At 41.7% G+C, this 21,362-nt stretch overlaps 2 pseudogenes; one reads left to right on the top strand and one right to left on the bottom strand.

The window, feature by feature from the left end:
• Nucleotides 1-5,801: 5,801 nt before the first annotated feature.
• Nucleotides 5,802-8,133, bottom strand: LOC143399253 (chondroitin sulfate synthase 1 pseudogene; annotated as a pseudogene).
• A 7,322-nt stretch (nt 8,134-15,455) lies between these two features.
• On the top strand, nt 15,456-17,096 carry LOC143642035 (KH domain-containing RNA-binding protein QKI-like; annotated as a pseudogene).
• Nucleotides 17,097-21,362: the final 4,266 nt, after the last annotated feature.

Here is a 21,362-nt window from a genome sequence, read left to right as displayed (position 1 = left end):
TGCAGGCAAGCCCTCTTTATTGTCTCCAGGCCTGTCCCTCAGGAAATGTTTATGACCAAGGCAGTGAGGGTACATCCTTGGGAGACCAAGTCAAATCCTCACTTCATTCTCAGGGGAGGGCTTTACAGAACATCCCTTCTCTTAGACCATCATAGGTCAAAGCTGAGGATGTAGCTCAGTGGTAGAGAGGGGCTTATCATGGGCCAACCACTGGACTCACTCCTCAGCACTTCCCTTTTTGTCACAAAATGCAAGACAAGGTCATGCATCAACAGCTCTGGGAAGGAGGCAACCTCACGATGAAGCCCTGGTTGAGGATTGTTGCCTGAGGGTCTGATGACTGGATCCCTGCTTCCCATCATAAGTGGTCCAGCCAGACCATAATGGTGCAGAGCACAGCCAAGAGGAAGCGTGGAGAAGGAGGAGTGAAAAAAACTGAACCCTGTGCAAATGGGAGATTCTACCAATGGACTATAGATAGGAGTGAGTGAAGGACTGAGGAGCCAAGATTAATAATAGTTCAATAGAATGTTGAAAATTAATTCAAACAAACCCCAAATGGACAAAAAATCAGCACTTTAGGCCAGCATCTAAAGCTGATCCTTTGTCACCCCTTTTGCCACCTCTCTTGCCCTCCTCCTCTTCCACCCATTCCCAGCTTCAGCTGAGACTCCCATATTCCTCCAAGACTCCTTACTTGCTCCAAGGCTCTGCAGGTTGGACAGACTGCTTCATGGTCAGGCACCTGGACCCAAAGCCCATTTCTAGTTGCTACAGTTGGGGCCTCTACCATGGGAATCTACTGCCATGCCCAGCAGCAACAGGAGGGTCCAGTACCAAGTGGCCTACCCTGGGCCTATCTGCTCTCAGGGTCAGAGGCATCTTTGTGGCATGAGGTGCATAGAGGGTATAGTCCTGGTCCTTCTGCTGGCAGTGACTGCTTCAGTATATACAGGTCCATGTGACCCTTGGCCCCATCCTCTTCCTGGATTGGCTCTGGTCCCTGTCCTCAGTTGGCCTGATCCAGGGTCCATGGCTGTTACCCCTGGGGGTCTCTTGCAGAGAGATATCTGCCAACTGCCCTGCTTTGTTAAGGATTCAGGGCCCAATCCTCAGGGCAGCCACCTGTCTGGTCCCACACCTGGAGCCCTGGGTGGGGCCCTCCTGGAACACCTTTTGCATCTTTCCTTAGTTCCCCAAGGGCATCATGGGTGTGTGGACTGTCACCCAGGGGCCTAGAGAGGCTGTGGAAATTGGCTGAGTGCTCATTGGAACAGGAGCCCCAGAAGACTTGATGTCAGGAGGAGGGGACAGGGCTGTGGCTTTTCTGATCAGGCCCCAGGCTAGACTCCTACACATTGCACTCTGGACAGTTTAGACTAACCCTATCTTGGCTGGGATGGCCAAGCCTGGCCTGCTCCTGTCTAGCTCTCTCTCGAATCAGGAAAGGATCCTCCCTACAGGGAGTGATTCTCTACCCCCCCACCCAGACAAGCAGTGGTGGTGAGATCAAGATGCTGAGTCCCTTCAGGCATAGGTCACTTCTGGGCTTCATTTTTCTTGTCTGTAAAATGGGGAGAATGTTTCTTGTGTATCAGGGAGGTTATGAGGGTTAGTGAGACCAGCAGGTGTCTGATGAATGCTGGTTTCCTTGTTTGCTATCTCACTTTGGGTTCAGAACAACTCTTGGGGTACCCTTGGGGCAAGTGTCTCTGTTTTACAGATGAGAAAATTAGGACCCAGAGAAGATGAATGTAGGGTACAAATTTGTTCTTTAAGTGGGGTGAAAGATAAGCTAGAAACTAGAAATGAGCTTGTCCCTTGCATTTCCAGTCTTTGATCCACCAGGAAGACTTGTGCCTAGCTCCATGCTGAGCCAAAGTTTGAGTTCTGTTAGGCAGTGATGAAGGAGGAGGGGGATGGGCCCAGGCTTAGAGTTGGGGTGCATTGAGGAAAAGATATATAATTCATAATTTCATGTTAGTCATGATGCTTTATCACATCTGAGTGCTTTACACACTTTAACCCTCCCCTATTTGAAGATAAGAAAGTTGATGCTCAGGAAGTTGCCTTACTTTTGTGATGCCATAGGGCCAAGAAGTAGGCTAGAGTTGCTAAAGTTGGATTTTGGAGCCTGGTCTTTGAATGGCACCAGGGCATTCTTTGTTGATGATAATGACTGTTCTCCAGATGGTGTCAGGCTGCTCAGTGCATGGGAAAACTCAAAGCTCTGAGTCCATTCTATGATAGCTGCTCAGTTAAACATGGGCCCAATCTGAACCTTATTGAATAGAGTTTTCTTCTGCGTTACTTGTGCACTGGTGCCATTTGGGCTCCTTCACATCTCTGTACTCTGATGCCCTGAAGACTAGTGTACAAATGTCTGAGATTCTTAGGACTTTGAATTTTACATCCTGATGAAAACTCCCTGCTCTGATACTCATAGGACTGAAGTGGGGATCAGTACTTTTGTTTTCCTGTTGCTTTTTCTGCCAGAAAAAAAAAATTAGTGTTAATTAATACATGATATCTATTCACATTTATGGGTTAAATTTAGTGTTAATTAATACATAATATGTATACACGTTTATGGGTTTAAATATGTGAATTTATATAGTCATTTTAAATATATATATAAAATGACTAGGTCAGGGGCATTGGCAAATGCATTGACTCAAACATTTATCATTTCTTGTGTGGGGAACTGTCAAATCCTCTCTATTAGCTACTTTGAAATATACAATGAATTGTTGTCAACCATAATTACCTTGTTGTACCATAAGAACTTAAATGCATTCCTTCAAGTTCAGAAATGCAGTGCTGTGGGAATTTGTCTTGTTTGTTTTAGCAATTATTAAAGGGTCCTCCTACAAGCAACCAAGGTAAATTTTCCAAAAGACCTCTTTCAAGAGTTGCTTGTTTTGAAGTATAAACTCCTCAAAATTCTCACTAAGTTTGGTGAAAATCAGTCTAGCAATATCCATGGGATGTAGTAATGGAAATGGAATTTCCCATTGTGAGTATAGATCATGAGTGTAAGGAAAAAATATTCATGGAGCTCTGCATTTCTTCATGTCTCTTCAGCCCAAGTGTTGAACAACTTTATTCTGGACTGTGTTTTCAAGGATATTTGTATAGTGAGCAACCTTGGAAGGTAGAGAGTTTCCCTTTGGAACAGAGAACAGGTAGGCTTGCTCTTCAAAATAAAACATTTGGGGTGCTCAAATCTGGTTCACAAATGTCACCTGACCTTCTTTGCATGGCTTTGTGGAAACAGTGAAAGAAAGTGCTGCTTTGGGGAACCTGCTATTCTGTGAGTGGTAATATGTTCTTTGTCTCTGATCTAGGAGTCTTTTGTGTTCTGCAGCATCTGTGAAACTGTGGCAAGCTTGCATTTTAGCTTGCAAATTAGGTAAAGTCTCAGAACCTTCACAATTATCAATAATGATCATAAAGAGAAGAAAGAAAGAGATAAAATGAAGGTTGGTAATCATAACTGACTGATTTTTCTTAACTCATCAGATCAGATTTCAAGGATCCCCAGGCTGAATCTTCCCATGGCACAATGTTGTTTTCTCCTTTTCTGAGGGCCAAGACTGGTGCTAATAAACCCCACATGTCACTGAACTTGTAGATGAACAAGGTTGTGTAAAAGATGTCCTGCATGGCTCAGGGGACAAGCCCTGGGAGGTCCCTGAGCCAGTTCAGCTTCTCTCTGTGGGGGTGCATGTCTCACTCCTACCTCAGGCCTTGGACTCCTCACATGCTGGGAACTGGTGAAAGGTTCCATCCTAGGAGTCTGGGCTACAGCTGTTCCATCCACAGCACCCCTATATGGGCATGGCTATCTCACTACTCAGGACCTAGAAGCTGTGGTTTCCCCAAGAGACTGTCCCAAGTCTGAGGGAGAATAAATTAAATTGTCCCTAAACATAGCATCCCCAGCTATACTTCCCCCAGCCTCACCTGCCCTCCCCCAATCAGCTCATGCACCTGCAGCAGATGTCTCACCAGAGACCACATCCTAACGTGGCCACACTCAAAAATTCAAAAGCATAGGTCTGGCCTGATCCTGGGAAATCCTCAGGGGGCTGGGCTGGGGATCTCCCCAGCTGTTGCAGCTGCAGCTCTAGATGCTCACACCCTCCCCTTCTCTAGACTGACATAAAATGAGAGCTGAATTCCGGCACTGACATAGGAGTATGGGTCTATCTAGCCCTTTTATCAGTGTCTCTGGAGCCTGGATTGTCTCTCCTGGTGAAAAGGGGTAGATATGCTTTTCCAGTTGTTCCCTTGTCAGAAGTACTTGTCCTAGCCTCCTGCCGCCTCACTTCTGCTCACACACCTCAGAGACTCTCCCTGTGGCTATAGGATGCTCATCTTTCCCAGGCCCAGGTGTCCTCAACTTCCTGCTCCCTTTCAGCCCCAATGATTCTTCTCATTTCTTGTGATTGTCCCACTGCAGAGTGGGGAATTGGGGATTCTGAGACAGAGGATGATGGTATTATTCTGGGGACATATCAATGGTTCTGAGCCTCAGAATTCTCAGGTAGGGGCTAGCTCTGTAGATCCAAGTCCCCTCAAGAACCCTGCCTCCTCTGGTAATATTTAGGTAGGAGAGTATCCCCTACCTCAGCTCTCCCCAGGAATTAGGAGAGACTCTTCTCTCCTAGTAGAATATGGTATCACAGTCTCACCAACCTGGCAAGGATATTCAAGTTCCTTCTACTGATGACTTAGTGGAAGTACAGAGAGGGAGTTTTTCTTGCCTAAGACACAAAGCAGCTTTGTATAAAATCTGTGTCCTTAGACTTGACCAATAACAGCCAAGATCTGGAAGGAACAGACCTTTTAAAACACCTGGGATGAAGCTAGCCTGAAACTGGATGGTGTTTTTGGGGGAAAATTTTAATTCTTTAACTTTAATCTCTCCATCTAATGTGTAGAATGCAACCTGACATGAACAGTCCAATATTGACCAGCAAAGAAGGCTGGACATTCAGTGGAAGGCTGCACGGGTGGTTACAGGAAGAGGGATGCAGGGATAAAACTCTGGTTCTGCATTCCTGCAGTGTTAGCTTTCCATCATTCTAACAAACACCAGAAATAATCAACTTAAATGGATAAAAGATCTTTTCTGCCTCTCAGGTATGAATGTTTTGGTCCATGATTAGTTGACCCCATCACTTTGGCCCTGAAGTAAGGAAGTCGATCATGTTGGGTAGCACGCGGTAGAGAGGATCATCCCACCTCAAGGCAGGTAAGGAAAAGAGGAAGAGAGAGAGAGAAATGAGGACTCCATTTTCCTTTTGAAGGGTACACCATCTATGACTGAAGACCTTCCACAATCCTCAGATCTTAAAGGTTTCACCATCTCAACACTGCCATAAGACCAGACCGCAACATCAGTTGCATGCACTTGCTGCTCAACTTCCTGCACTAGAACTTGAGATGACATTAAAACAACTTGTAAAAAGAGACAAAACTGAGCAATATTTAAAAAAAAGAATGTTACAGTGTTTTGTATCTTTTTGTTACAGTAATACTTCATGAGAATGTTCATTTTTTTTGTCATAGGACTGTAGAGAAGGGACCTGGAAGGCATTCAAGAGATTTTTTTTTTTCATCCAAGACATTTCAAATCATCCAAAACATTTCTGCTACATAATGTTCAAAGGAATACGTATTCAAAGGCAAACACTAATCACAATTTTGTTCACAAAGCTGAATATTAAAGGAGTCTTATGTAAGAAAATCACTTAGAAATTGAATCCTTGCATGGACTTTAATAGCTGATCTAACTAAAATTTTTCTAAATAGATAATTAAAAATGTTTTGGCCAGCGGAGTTGACTGGCTGCTTTGACTGTAACTTGGATTATTTTTCTCCAGTCACATTTCAGCTAATTGCTGCATGGAATCATGTGATGATGCTTTGGACCACAAACACATTTTGTATTCTTTGGGAATCCAGATTAGGGTTCATGAAAGACAGGGTGCTGGACATGCACTATTCCTACATCCTGGCTTCTGAACATCTTCAAACCTGCTTGGAGAACATTGCTGAAGATTTCCAGATCCTTCATCCCCAGATGAGAATGGAAATTGCCACCCACTTGGGCAAGATATCCCTTTAAGTACCAGTAATGTCAAAAACACAGCTTATTTAGAAGCCAGTTTTTTTTTTTTTTTGAGTAAAAGGAAAAATGGTTTTCCATGGTAACTTTCTCACCATAAATAATGTTTCAATCACACTGTCTAAAGATGATTGGGGAATGTGTTTGTTGGCCCCAAACTGTATTTGCTCAACACTGTTGCAGGAGTTCCATGGTAAACAGCAGTCAATTTCACAGAAGAAGTGCAAAGATTTGTTAGTAATTGAGAACATCCCACCCTGAGGGCCAGAACAATTGAAAATTCTACAGACACAGGCAAAATCTTCATATCACTTTTAGGGTACTTACTGCTATAATCTCTCATCTGTTCTACTAGTTTAGCCTTATCAGGGTTGGAGTCAGAATTAAAATGTAGTACAACCACTTTGGTGTTCTGATTTGGGGTGGGACATGTCTTCCCCAAGTTTCCCAGAAACCTCATAAACATGTCAAAATATCCAGTATATGACATTTTAATCTTTGGGCTCTTTGCATTTGTTCTTGGATCCAGGGAACTGGAAAGGAAGAAGCTTATTCAAGGAACTAGAGAGGAAGAATAGGTTTTCAGATTCTGTTGGCCAGCTCCTGAGTGTCTAGTTCCTAATGCTCCACAAACTGGATCTTGCTGAAAATCTGCTATAGGTCTGCATGCCTCCTCACTGGAACTGACATCTTCTTGCCTTTATACTTCCTGTGTAGAAGGAGCAGGTTCAGAATGTACTCTGCCCCATACATGGGATTCACCACAAGATGATAGCCAGACAGGATCTACTTATCCATGATGCATTCCTAGGTCTTGGTGGTGGCCTTGATCATTTCCACAACCTACATGAAGATGTCACCCAAGGCTTCCATCTAGGCTGAGTTCATTCCTTTTTTTTGGGGGGGGGGGGTGCAGGTTTGCTAACTCTCCACAGCCAAATATAAATTCTACCCAGTCAGAAATTCCCATTGCAGAATTTCCTCTTGATGGCAGGACTGAAACCTCAGGAAGGAAGCAAGGATTCCCAGATGTTGGTCCTCTTTATGCATCTCGGTGTTGCTGTATTTGCTCATTAGGATGATTTCTCATTGGAACTGTATTGTGTGATGATGCGGCTCTGCAATTTGCTGACTGAGAATGTAGCTATGCAGTTTATGCTGGTAGCTTTGGTTTTTGTTCAGGTTAAATGTGATAGCTTGGAGAATCTTACTGTAATGGAGTTCTCAGATGTACCCCTTCTTGTTCTTTTCAGAATTCTCATTTTAAGAAAAAGCTGATGCATCTCACAAGACCCAAAACACTTCTGTAGAGCTCAGTCCTGTCTGCCTGAGAAACAGGGGCTCACTGATATTCAAGCTCCTCAGAAATCTCTTCAGATAATCTCCTTTGATATAAAGATCATCATCTGCTTCCAGATCACTGTCTAAGTGGTGCTCATGCATATACTTAAGCATCATAAAAGTCTTCTGGGGTGGGTAAGTGCCATCCACACCCCACAGTGGCACTTCTGGAATTGGTACAGATGTGTCTGAACCCTCAGTAGAGAAAAACTCCACTATCCCAAGAATTGTCTTAGGTCATGTTCTGAAGGTGGACACAGCAGGAGTCTGAAGTATTTCTGGGTGGTCATTACTCCCACAAAGAGGAGGTTCCTGTCATATGAGGCCACCAACTGGGAAAAGCCTTGTGCCTCACAGACATCTTCCTGTGCCCTGCAGGCCTGGGTCCTTTTGCTGTGCCCACAGTCCTCCAGTCTGCTATGTCACAACTGACCCACGGATCCCACTGGTTGTAGCTCTGAAGCACAGAGAAGAACAAGCCTGTGAGGCCAGCACAAAGCCCAGCAGGAGCCAGATCTGAGGCAACAAGCAGAGCTAGGCTCGCCAACTTGCCTGGAGCCATGCCCATGCGAATCTGCCTGCAGGGCTGCTCCCACCACCTATGTTCAGGAGCCCACCACCACAGCTTCCAGTGGCAGAGACCAGCTTGCCCTCATGACAGAAGGCCTGGTCCCAGATGCTCAGCGGGTGACTAGGGCCAGCCATGCCCATGGCGGCTGCAGAGCTGACAGCAGGCCTGGTGCTGAAGATTCATTATGCACACCTGCCCACACACCACAGAGACCTGCTCCTTTAAGAGTAGAACATGCCCTGTTCATGCAAGCTGCATCTCCTGAGCAACACCGCCATGACTATTCTTCCTTTTCCATGGAAGTGTGGGGGCAGTGCAAAGGCAATGGCAATGGCACCTGCTCAGAGATCTTGTCCTGCCCTGATGGCACCCAGGCAGGCTCCACACCTGTTTTCCTTGTGGCCTAGACTGCTGCTGCTGTTTCACATGCTCAGACATGGCTCACCATTTCTCTTTGATATATTTTCAGTTGATTTTTATGCAATGTGAGAAATAATGGTCTAGTTTTATTCTTCTGCATATTCCACCATGCCCTTCTACCATGCTGTTTTTGTGATAGACTCAGAAGCTCATGGAGACTTGAGAAGCCACCAGCCAAAAATTAATGTGCCCTTCTCTAACTTTTTCCTGTCAGGTATAATGGTCACAGTGAAAAAGAGCTGACAACCACAAATGGGAGAGTTACAGAGCTCATTTGGGGTTCTGGTAGTCCTGCCCAGCATGCAATACTGAGGGGAGTCCTAAAACTTAAGAAGGGTAAGAAATGGGAACTTGAGAACCTGAAGAATTAATATCTCTGCTAAAGGTACTTGCATAGCTGATCATAAATCCTAACAATGATATAGTTTTGTAATTTAGTTTCTAACATATTACCATGTGAATTAAAGACAGGAGAAATAAAGTTCATAGTTTGAATCAATAATGGAAATGAACACAAGAATGCCAGTATGCACATCATACTTATGACAACAGCATCATAAACAAGAAGGAATACATGAGGGTGGGAGGAGAGGGAACATGACAATACAACTCAGGCAGCATCATTGCAAACTATGTTGGTATTGATGTAAAGCACATAGAAACCACTATAAAAATAAATTTCAAAAATTAATAAAAGGACATGAAAGGTAACAAAAGTGGCATGATGGGGGAAAATAAACAAATCACAATGGAAGCTGCTAGTGGAGCAGTGAGGAACCTAAAAAAAAGGGGTAAAATATATGTAGAAATCAGCACATTGGCAGAAGTCTGTCATTATCTGTGATGACATTAAATGGAACACATGAGTCTTGGTTTCTCAATACCTAAGAAGCCTGCATCCACACAAACTTTCACACAATTTCTGTACACTATTGCATGTGGGGAGATAGGCTTGGGTTTGGCAGATTCTCTTCTAACAGAAACAAGGCACCTGTTGACATGAACGTGACCTGCCATGACTTCCCATGCACTGTCAATGCCACCAATCAGAGACACAGGACAGGGTACATTTTGGCACAACTGGCACAGAGTGAGGCTAGACATACTGACAATAGGCTCTACAGGGACAGAAGATTTGGGGTCCTCAGGAGAGGGGCTTCCACTCTGTGAATCCTCAACCAGCAAGTGTCAGTGGAAGGGCATTCAGAGGAATCCAGGAGAGAAGCTTTGGTTGCACAGAGTTCAGGAGTGAGGCCAGCCTTGGGGTGAAAAGGAGGAGTCCAACTGTAGTCCCTGAATGGACATCAGGAGTTTTTAATCTGTGTCTGGGGTTGCAGTGACATTGCAGTGATATTCTGAGGGTCAGACTAACACAGGATCACCCCCCAGGACACTGGAAATAGCCAAGGGACAAAGAAGACCTCACCAGGGAAATGCACTGAAGGAGGCTGATTGTATGTGTAAGCATGGCAGACCACACTGGTTGAATTTTGTAAGGGAGAACATACTAAGCTTCAGATGCTGTAGGAGGGAGCACAGTGTGAGAATATGCGGCTCCTCGGGTCTATTTCCTTCTCCCAGCATGACTGCATGTGCCTCCTGCTAATCTCAGGGGACTTTTTATCACTGTCCAGAAGTCATCCATGGTAAGGCTTCTCTATCCTAGGGTCTTCCAAAGTTGCCTGCACAGTCTTCTCTGGCATTTCCTCCCACCTCCAGCCATACATACCTTTCTCAGGAAGAATTTCCTATGTGGTCTTGCATGAGGGAAGGGGGCACTTGGTCACTTCTCCCTGCATGAAAAATGGACAGGCTCCCTGAGGAGAATCTCAGATTGACACTAACTCTCATCTGCCTCAGTTCATAGCCCTAAACCTGGAATTCACCTTAGTTCAGAGGCAGGATCCTCTCTGCTTGAGGAATACTTGAGAATTCATTTTTTAAAGCTCAGCCATGGAAACTGTGATACTGATGAACTTCACAGAAAATAAGGTACCTTAATTTGTTTTGTCTGTCAGGACTGGATTGTAGTGCTTTTTTACATGTCACATAAAGCATGGAAGATTAAAAAAATAAGAATAAATGTGGCCACTTATTGTACATTGCAGAATGAGATGTGTCAAACACAATGTTTGAGACTAAAATTGGTGGTAAATACATAAATGTAGTCAGTTGATTAAGTAAACAATGTATAACACGTGAAATACATAAAAGCATGTAAACAAGAACAGAAATATTAAATTAAATGCCAAAGATGAAACCAAAGTCCATGTGGGAGATACTAATAGGACCATGAGGAATGTGAGGGTCTATGGTGACCTTATGCTGAGTCACTTGTCATCAGTGGTCTCTCAGCAGGGAGCTGCCCTGCTTTTGGACAGGAATATGAAAGGGCAGCAGCCCATCAGAACTAGACGCAATTAAAAAAAAAAAAAAAAAAAAAAAACAGCTCAGAAGAATTGGAAAAGTGGCAAAGGATTCAAAACCTGGAAAGTGACTGTAACCAGTGGTCAGGGAAGTCAATGGTGATATTTTGCCCAAAGCAGCTTGAAGAAAGTTGAATGCTGAACCTCCAACTCCTCAGTCTCATCTTTTGTCCCCATAGCTATTTTGAGTGGCTTCCCATTAATAAGATGCCCAGAGGATTCATAACTTCCATGTTGACCAAACACACACTTACCTCCAAAATCTAGAGATGAAGCGAGAGTGGTCTCAGAAAGCCCGGCTGTGCTGTGCATTTGAGGAGAGAAATCAATGAAGAAAGATGTCCCACAAAGGCACTCAGGGACTCTTAGGGTTTGGATATAGGGTGTGCCATAAATATCATGGGGGAGGCAATGCAAGAATCTTGAGAGGAAAAAATGAAAAGGTTGTGAGGTGTAAACTAATCAGTGGTTAACTCCAATGATATAGATGGTAACTATATGCAGGCAGACTGTGGCTGAATGAGGTTGTCTGGGGATGAGACTTTGGGGTTTCTATTTTGTTCCTGGTTTCTCTGGGAGACAGAGGTCTCCCTGCTTCCTGATTGTCATGATTCAAGATGCTTTTCTTCTCTATGTCATTCAGCCACAATATTCTGCCTCAGTTTAAAATCAGCAATTGAGATGGCCATGTATGAACTGACAAATCTCAAATCCTGAGACAAAAAAGAAAATTCCTCCTCTCATTTTTTCTTGTCAGATTTTGATCACAGCAACAACATACCTGACTAGTAATGGACCAGGAAGGCCATTGTATCCTCAGAAAGCTGCTCTGGGATAATAAACTCCATGGTAAATATCCTGATGCTCCATCTAGTACCACTCATTCCTTGCATTTTTATAATGAAAATTGAGCCATATGTCCTAGTTATTCTGGGTTATGAAACAGTTGAAGCATCAGAACCATGCTGGAGGTGAATCCAAGGACATGTAAACAACCTGACCCCTCCTCTCTATGTAGTGGCCTAACAGATACACATATGCAGGCATGAGTCACAAGATTGCAGTGATTCACTTCTAGCCTCCATGGCTTGTACAACAGAAGCGTTCCTTCTACTACCAGAAATATACATGTGATCAATTTTGAGAAATACACTAAAACTATCACATTTTAAACTAAACATGGCACCATATTCCACGTGTGTCAACCAGAAACTCATTGCCACTTCCATGATCACTCAGTCTCCACCTAAACATAATTATGATATCCAGGCTTCATGTAATAAGATGATCCACCAAACTACCACCCCAAAAAATGTGCATCTTTTTTAAACAAGAAAATACATTTTTTGAGCTCAAATATGTTCATTGTCCTCCACCTATGATCTCCTGTAAATTAAATATTGAAATAAAATGTTAACTTTTTTTTCCCTTTTGAACCAGGGATTGAAATCAGGAGCAATGGGCCACTGAGTCACATCCCCAACCTTATCTTGTGTTTTATTTAGAGACAGGGTCTCACTGAATAGCAAGGCACTAAGCTATTCTTGAGTCTTCTTTGATAACATGATCCTCCTGCTTCAGTCTACCAAGCAGCTGGGATTACAGGCATGTGACACCAGGCTTGGATAGTTACATATTTTTAACACACCTATGTTAGTTGACACTAGAATCAGACAGAGGAAGGAAAACATATTCAAATATATTCACATTAAAATATTTTTCCATAGAATTCTAATTGGTGATTTCTTACGTCTGTATTCTAATTCCCTTGACCACCAAAAAAAAATGCTTTGGCTAATATAGATCTCTAGCTAGTAGTGCCAGGTGGAAGGCACAAATCATCACTTCATACAACATAGGTGCACCAATAGCCCTGCTGAGTTGGATTGTGTTGGTATTCTGACCTTAAGTGCAGTCCAAGGAAGTACTAGAGAACATGCTTCTTTCTATGCATTGCCTCCTTATTTTGAGTCAGCAATGGCAAACTAATTCCCCTGATTATCAGGACCAATCATGACCCAATAGCCCCAAACTGGTCTAATGATTCCTTGTCATGAGTAGCAAAAGGGAGGCTTAAACCCAGGTTAGAGCAGTCATTCTTGTGTCCTGTGTTTAGAACTAAGTCCTCTGCACTAGATCAATAATAGGGTTGAATTACTGAAATGGGAATCAAATATTGTGCTAGTGAGTCACTAGTGTGTGGAGTCATTCCCAGTCCCAGGCCCTAATTCCAGCTTCAGGAATTCTGCATATGCCACAAACATCATTATGTATTGGATATGGGTGTAACCACTCACCAAGATTCATCTTTGGCTCCTCAAAAGCCAGTCAACCTTTTTGTCAGACCTGGTGTTTTAGAATGTTGGGGAAATGTAAGAGTAGTAATGGCAGGAATATGGCTTGATTACTGTCCTTTATTGGGTGTGACATAAGCATTGTGTTCAGAAGACCCATGTTGAATATCACCAGGGTGGTTAAGGTGTTCACTAAGTACATGGATAACAGTTTTGGCAGAAGCACTGCAGGCAAGGAAAACAAGCTCCCTCGAGGGTAAATGCATGTTTCACTGAGAACTAATGTCAGTCTGCCATGATGAAAGGACCTAGTGTCATCAATCTGCTCTGAGGAACCTGGCCTCTTCCCATAGGAGATAACCTCATATTAGAACTCAGGGTTGGGTTCTGCTGTTGCCACCTGGCTATAGGCAGGTCACCTCTGTGAGTGGAAATATGTTGTCATAACCACATGAATACTCTCTCTTCATGAAAGCTGGACTTTTTGTTCATGAGCTGTTTGGGAAAACGTGTTTATAGGGAAGGAAACCACCTGAGATACACAAATTGAATTAAGATCCACCTCATCATCAGGATCATTTCCTTCTCAGGTCACTCTTTGGTGATTATGACCTGGCATCAAAATACCTTCATGACTTTGCAAACAGAGAGTTTATTTTCTTTATAGTAAAACCGTGATGATGAAAACAGTCACTTAAAATCAACTGCATTTCTGTGAAAATAAATGTGAAAATAGAAGAAGCTTGTAACATTGAACAGTGAAAGGACTGCTTTTTTATACTCCCAAATTAGATTATTTATATAACTTCTGTCTCTCTATATGAATACACTACCAGTGTAACTCTGAATCATGTAAAACCACAAGAATGATAAATTATGTTCCATATATATATATATATATATATATATATATATATATATATATATATCCAAAACCACTCTACTGTCATGTACATCTAAAAATAAGAAATACAAATTTTAAACAATTATACTATATAGATTTAGAAGTGTTATATTAGTATACTACTTAAATTATGGACTTTCATAAGATAGTTGGTCAAAGAGTAGTTTTGAAACAAACATCCAATTTCTTCAAAGTTGAATTTATTCTAATAAACACAAATCACATTTACATATCTGGCTTCAAATATCAAAGGGTGAATATTATTTCTGTTAACAACTCAGTGGTTAGAAAATTACCAATCCGGCTTCAGTTATTTGGTTAAGTAAATCTACCTTAAAAATGTAAATGAGAAAATAGAAAAAGATCAAACATTTCTGAGAAAATTTTACTGTCCAAATTGACATGTAATATAAATATATAAAACCTTTTTTAAAGAAATGACATGAGAAAAAGTATATACATTATATCACAAATAAGTGTTCATCTTATCTTTGTGGAAATGATACTTCTTTACTATAGTGGGTTATATAACATTATTAAAATAATTATGCATGCTTCTGTAATTTAATGTGGTTAGGAGACTTTGCATAATCAGCTTTCATGGTTTTATTAGACATTTTTGGACCAGAATCATCAGGTAGCAGCAGTGTCACGCTCACCTTTTACCCAAAGCCTCACCTCCTCCCATAGGACATACACATGGAACTCCTGGGATAGTGTCTGGTGCTGGAAAGTCGGAAACATGGGGCCTTTACCATATGCCCATGCAGAGTACTGGGAGGGAGCCCTGCTCTTGCTCCTTCCCAGATGCAAATTATCCATGATGCTAAGCCTCCTTGACCTTCTCACTGGCAAATTACACAGTTCTGGCTTCATATTCAAGTGATGACTGGTGTTATTTTGTACCTACCAGCAACAGGCTTTGCACCATGAGCTGTTCTTCAAAAGGCGTATAATTCTCTACAACAGGTGACATGACAGTTCCCAAATGCCATGGTCTGCATTAGGAATCTCCTAGGGGTCTTTCCCTAAATAGCAGATTTTGTCTCCTATCACCAAGTCCTCTATTAGCATATATAGAGAGGATATGTTTGTCCATACAGCTGGGGACCAGAACCACTGTGGCATGTCACAGTGTCTCCTCACACTGGAATACATACACATTCATCAACATTCACTGTAGCTCATATAGAAGCCTCTGTGGTCCTCAGCTCTGTGCCTAGAGCAGGAGCCAGTGCAGAGAGGTACACTGGGTCCTCAGCAGACAGTTCTCAGAGTTACCCCCACCCATACCTTCTTTCTGGCACTAATGCCAAGGCATAGGGTAATGTGGTCTGTGGAGACTGGAATATGGTCAGGGGAAATGGTAATCCCAGATAACCTGATGCAGTTGGTGAAGGACAAGCAGCTCTTAAGCATCCTGTCTAAATTCTGAGGGATCTTCAACCACCTCAGCAGCTGCAGATAAAGGAATTAGCAGAGCACATAAAGTCATGCACACACATTAAATGCCGGTACAAAAATAAGAGGATTGCAAAATTTTCTGATTATTTGGGGCCTATTGTTCAGTTATGAGAGAAACTAAATGTGTCTGTAGGAGAATATTCTGATTTTAGCGACTCCAAAATGGTGTGACCACTTTGGAAAGCAGATTGGAGATTCCTTAGAAAACTTTTAATGGAATCACCATTTTACACAGCATTCCCACTCTTAGATGTATACACCAAAGACTTAAAATCACACCCTAGTGATGCAGTGATATCACTGTTCATAGCAGCTGAATTCACAGTAGCTAAACCATGGAAACAATCCTGATGCCCTTCAACATTTGAATGTATAAACAAACTGTAGTACATTTCCAGAATGGAATATTACTCAGCCTTAAAGAAGAATGAAATTATAGCATTGTCAGATAAGTGGAGAGAGTTGGGAATATCATGGAACAGAATAAGTCAATCCCAGAAAGCCAAAGGCCAAATATTTTTTTCTGATAAGTGGATCAGGTCTATAACATTCTGAAGGAGAGTCAAGAGAAGAATGGAACATTTTGGATTGAGCAGAGGAGAGGAGGTGGAGGGGAGGGTGTGTGGGGATGAGATGGTGGAATGAGAAAGACATTACTACCCTTTGTATGGTATGATTTAATGAATGGAGTGACTCTGCATCATCTACAACCAAAGAAATGAAAAGCTGTGCTCTATTTGTGTAAACAAATTTAAAAAATTTAAATATTTAGATTTTAATTTTCTTAGTAGGATCTTTGGCACCAGAGGATTTACAGCTAAAGAGCTTGAGGCAGAAAAGGGAGGTAAAACAATGGCCTGAGGCAAAGTCTCAAAGATAAAGAGAAGGAGGAACAAAATAGAGCAAACTGAATTGGGAGTATATACATGAAGATTTAGATGTACTAATCACTGTGGAAAGTGCTCAGGATAGAGCAAAGTAAACTATAGAGGGCCATTGAAGAATTGAGGCAAATACTGGTACCTGCAGCAGAAAGGGAAAAATGTTCAAACTGAGTTAAAATTATAGAATGTTTATTTTATCCATCCTTAATAAAAATTTGAGAACAAGGTACATCCATGATGTGTCACTGTATTGGGAAAACTGAAGAAGATGTAGTTGATGAAACTTCTGATTCTGAATGACACCTGCAGAGGTGCCCACATTAAATCACCAGACCTTGCCTTTTCTCTTTTGGCAGCAGCCCAGGCTGCTCCAAGGATCATAACTGGGGCTGTTCCTTTTCTCTGTGAAGTGACCCTGAGTACTCTTCTCCAGCTGACCCTAAATGTTGGTACAAAAAATAAAAGGATTGCAAAAGGATGCCTTTGATCAGACAAATACCAACCTCTGTCCTGCCAAAAGGAACTCCTCACACTAATGCTGTGATTGTCCCTCCAGGGCCAGAGGCTGGGTTGATCTGCACACCGTACAAATATCTTACATGTTGGCACCAGCCACTTCAGTTCTCGAGTACTCTATTGAACCCAATGGTGTGTGAGGTGCAGTGGCTACTAAAATTCGAAGGCACAGTATGTGTGTCCATCCTTTCCAAAGGATTATGACTGAAGGTGGAGCTGACACTGGCAACTAACCTATGAACTTCTGTTCTCTGAACTCTTTGCCCAGTAATGACCTGACCGTGCCTGCCTGCTGATCACTTAAATGGTTATTGCTTTTGCTTGTCTGTGGTCAGTGCAGCAGGCTGAGGGACTTGTCTGTTCATTTATCTTACAATCTAGGTGAAAAAAAAGACAAATAAAATGTTGTCTTCCAGCTCAGCTTTCTGTCCCCCAACTCCATCCATGTGTAGGTGAAAGGGGTTCTAGAACCTGTATTGAACAGTAGAGTAAAGCATTATGTCCCAAATCATCCCACAGTACTGATCATCTTTCAATTTCTTATCCCAAGATTAAATTACATATTCATTTAATGTGCCACTGTTCTGACTTCATGTTACACATGCTGTTGTTTTAATTTATTTACAATACAGGCTGTGCCATTATGATATTAATTGTGTTGTTTTAGTTGAATAACATGTAATACTCAAACACTTGAGGTGACAGTGAAAATTGAAACTATAAATTCTTTCAGCTTCATTTCATATATATTTAACCGAATATTTTGGACATTTATCAAAGGTCTTCAATTGGGAAAGAAAATTTATGAAATACTAGATGAGTAACATGTATGACTAATGTTGGCTCTGAACAAATTTTGAAATCTTAGTTGACAAAATATTGGATCAATGAAAAAGAAGCATGAATTTTGAAATCTGAATGCCTTGGTTCTCAGTATTACCATTCTTTTTCTCTTACATATTTGTTTAGTGGTCAATGGACATTTATTTTATTATTTATATGTGGTGCTGAGAATCGAACCCAGTGCCTCACTTAGGCTAGGTGAGTGCTCTACCATTGAGCTATATCCCCAGCCCATCATTCTTTTTTAAAAAACCTTTTAGTTGTAGATGGACACATTGCCTTTATATTATTTATTATATGTGGTGCTTAGGATCAAACCCATGGCCTCACACATGTGAGGTAAGCACTCTACCACTTAGCTACAACCACAGTCCCTGTATTATCATTCTTTATTGAACTATTTCTTATTAAAGTATACAGTTTTAAGACATATTTTTACAATACTATGTAATTTTAGCATGGTTAGATTGGAGTGATGCCCATATGTTTGTAGAGCAGATATATATATTTTGTCTAGACTTTATTATTATCTTAGTAGTTTTCATGCTCTCTCTATATGGAAACCAAACTATTTCCAATGAGATACATGTCATTTAATGAATTTATCACCATTGGTACAAGTTTATAATGTATGTTTCCAACTTGTTTTATATGTATGTGATATATTATAACAAAAATTATTCTTGAGAAAAGGATTCAAAAATGTAAAACCACAATTTTTATAAATGAAAATTGCCAATTGTTTCCCAGTCCTTTCTTATATTGGGTGTCTTGACTTGATATTTAGTTAGCTAATAAATGGATCAATTAATTGAACACTTATGAAATTTTGTTGGGATTTTACTTACCTTGAAATTTAATTATTCATTTCTTTATTGTACCTATTCACCCACATTGTTAATTTAGTGAATATTATAATACCAACCTAAAAAACAACCTAAAAAGCAAACTTAGGGGTATGAGAGGAGAGTACTGATGGTGATGGGGGTCACCAGGGTAACTCCTTTGTAATTCATTGAGATCTACCTCAGGAACATCTACTTCTTTTTAATGTGTTTTATTTTACAGAATGAGTTGAAAAAGCAACTCTTACCAAGGAAATATAATTTTATTTAAAAATTTAACAAGAAGTACTAATATTAAAATTAATAAACAAAGAATACATAAATCTGTAAATTCTACACATAATAGACTGTTATGTCTTTGGAACCATAAAAACAACTCCTTCCCTAAGTCTTGCTGGCTAATTCCAGGTGCTGCACACCACAGGTGTCATCTCTCCCGTGTCCCGAGGCCAAAATTACTTCTCTCCCAGGTGTTTTACGGAGTCTATAACACAGAAACAGGGAAAAAAATGTCACTTTGGATGAGTTGCTGGCCACAGAGAGTGTCCAGAACCACAATTGTTCTCAGGAAATGCAAGATGAATTGGGCCCTGATCTTTCCTGGGCTCTGGGCAGGGAGCACTGAGGCAGGTATGTTGCCTTCAGCTGAGGCTGTTGTCTGTGGGCAGAGAATCTCTATGAATGTCCTCAGCAGCAAATTCTCATGAAGATTCACCTTCAGAACCTTCTGAGGCTGCTCCCCTAGAGAGTAAACATGAGGCAATGGGAAGGGTTCTCTAGGACATTTGGGTGTAAAGGCTGAGTAGCACACATCTGGAGGACCTGAGGAGCAGCCCCTGTGATGACACAGGGTGGAGCAAGGACCCTGCTCCTCCAGCCCTACCCTCTTTAGCCCTATCCTCAGACAGCTCTGTGCACTGATTTTAATCAAATTGCACCTCCTCTTGCATGGCCATGTTCACATGTAACTGGGGCCACTTCAGTGCTCTATTTCTTCTGATGGATTGCATAAAGTGCAACAAAGAAACTTAAATAATAGAGAACATGTGATTTTGACCTCTCCTCTCCCTCAAGTTTTTTCCACACACAAATTTCCTCTTCCTAAACTGCTTTATCACTTTTGCTGCATTGAGCCCACATTTTAAACCAGGAGAGGGCCCCTGGAAACAATTCATGTTATGGGAACTACTTTCCAATTGTGTAATCTTGACCTAGGAAAGGAAGGGTAAATTCATGCATGCTCAGAGCCAGCAAAGGCAGAAGAACCCAGCTACTCAGTGTTTTCTAGAACAGAGCCAGATTGTTTATGTCTCATACATCAGGCAACAACTCAATATTTCTGAAGACCCCTACACTCAAGCTCTGTACATGGCCATGCTGTATTGCTCAGCATGATTCAGTGGTGTGGCCTGTGGTCAAAACCAGGGAAAGACTAAGAATGTTAGTGCAGAGAGATTTAACAGAAATTGAAGGTCCAAGGATCTCAACCATCTGGATGAGGAAAGCACATTTAGAAAATGTGGGAAATATGATAATGTTTCAAATGTCATAAATATGGGAAATATGAAACATAGAAAAGCTACAGAGGCTCTACATAAGAAAGGATAAATAAGAGAACCAACAGGAAATCAATTACGTACAGATTACTGGTCCTTTTCTCTTCCTCCTCCTCCATCTTCTCATCCTCCTCCTCCACCTCCTCCTCCTCCTTCTCGTCCTTCTGCTTCTCCTCCTCCTCCTTCTCCTCCTCCTCCTCCTTCTCCTTCTCCTTCTCCTCCTCCTCCTCCTCCTTCTCCTTCTCCTCCTCCTCCTCCTCCTTCTCCTTCTCCTCCTCCTCCTCCTCCTTGTCCTCCTCCTCTGCATCAGTTTCTACGTCTTCCCTATGTACCATGGCCTTGATTGTGATGATGTGGCCTTAGAAAAAGGAAAGGCAGATTTAAAGTCAAGGTGAGAACTTGATTGATACTGCTCCTGGTGTCCTAGAGACAAAGACAAAGCTCTCCATTCTTCCTCTTGTCTGCACTCTTATCTCCTGGCCTCCATCACCTCACCTCTGCAATGAGAAACAGATCTAGGATCACAAGAGCTCTTTTCCAGTTCACATTCTGCCACTGTACTCAGTAGGGATGTCTGTGTCATCCTGTTCCTCCAAGAGGAAGCCAGAGTCTCCCTGACTTTCCAGAGTTAGGCCTCTTGAATATAAGCACATTCAGATGTTCCTCCTAGTCCCAGGGCTTGGCAATTAGATGAAGACTGGAGGTTAGAAACATGTTCAAGGAGGAACTTCTCCCAACTCTTTTATAGGAGAACACACTGACCTGTCAAGGGAGCACTGAAACAATGTTCTTTAAGTTGCCCACATTTGGGAGTTTATTTTAAACCAGGAGTAGAAAAACACAGAAGAGAAAGTGCTTCTCTAAGAAGAGAACATGCAGAGGGGAATTGTGACTTCTTATTCACTGCTTAGCACTAGTGAGAGCTTCAATTACAGTTTAAGAAAGTCACTTTAAGAAAGTGTGTTCCACTAGATTCCTTCCATTGTGCATCAAAACTAAAGTGCAGATTTTAATTCTTTCATGCACAATGCCAAAAAAAAAATAGCCAACAATAAAAGCCAAGCTACTTGATGCTTAGAAGAGGCAAATTCAGGACAAAGTGGGACTTTCATGGACGATTGTGTTTAACTGTCAAAGCAGAAAAATGTCTTCTTATAAACAG

This window comes from Callospermophilus lateralis, chromosome 1 (assembly GCF_048772815.1).
Source record: "Callospermophilus lateralis isolate mCalLat2 chromosome 1, mCalLat2.hap1, whole genome shotgun sequence".
Classification (NCBI taxonomy): Eukaryota; Metazoa; Chordata; class Mammalia; order Rodentia; family Sciuridae; genus Callospermophilus; species Callospermophilus lateralis.
The sequence above is the reverse complement of the archived record's forward strand: the minus strand, read 5'-3'. Positions and strand labels throughout refer to the sequence as shown.